The sequence below is a fragment of the Mesitornis unicolor genome, unplaced genomic scaffold (genome assembly GCF_000695765.1).
Source record: "Mesitornis unicolor isolate BGI_N332 unplaced genomic scaffold, ASM69576v1 C13029565, whole genome shotgun sequence".
NCBI classification, from domain to species: domain Eukaryota; kingdom Metazoa; phylum Chordata; class Aves; order Mesitornithiformes; family Mesitornithidae; genus Mesitornis; species Mesitornis unicolor.
This window is the reverse complement of record NW_010219061.1, coordinates 1-598: the sequence shown is the minus strand read 5'-3', so window position 1 is coordinate 598 and position 598 is coordinate 1. Positions and strand designations below refer to the sequence as shown.

General features: G+C 59.5%; 1 pseudogene; it reads right to left on the bottom strand.

Moving 5' to 3' along the window:
* Window positions 1–428: 428 nt before the first annotated feature.
* LOC104547492 lies at window positions 429–555 on the bottom strand (annotated as a pseudogene).
* Between the last annotated feature and the right edge of the window lie 43 nt (window positions 556–598).

Genomic DNA, 598 nt, shown 5'->3' with positions numbered 1-598 from the left:
AAAAAAAAAACCCCATCCCCTGAGATGAGGTTGGGGTCAGGCAGCTGAGGAAGTCGCTCTCCTCCCCTGCAAAAGGCTCTGCAGCTGAAGGATCGCTCACCGCAGCAGGGGCTGGAAGGGAGCTGCCCTTCCTGTGGAGCTCTGCATGACAAAAAATCCCCCTTGTCCCCATCTTTACCGGGCTCGAGGGTCCTTTTGTGTCCCCTCGTGCTCGCACCGGGCACAGAGAGCGCCAGGGCAGTGCGGTCACTGCGGTGACACTCGGTCCAGTCACGGTTACAACCAACCAGTGAGGTGAGGACTCGGCCAAGTGCCGTGGCTGGCAGCGAAAGCCGGCAAAACCACGTTCCCAAACCCTCCCCGATCCTGCGCTGCTCCCCAGCCACCAGGAAAACCTGGCCCACGGGTAAACCCCAGCTCGTCTTTACCCATCGAGATGACGGCCTCGTAGTTGCCTTTCATGATGTGCCGGTAAAGCTCCTTCTGCCACTCGTTCAGGCTCTTCCACTCCTCCTCCGAGAAGTTGAAGGAAGCATCGCTGAACGCCACGGGGACCTGCGAGTAGAACACAGCATGTGAGGAGTTGGAAGGGACCTGG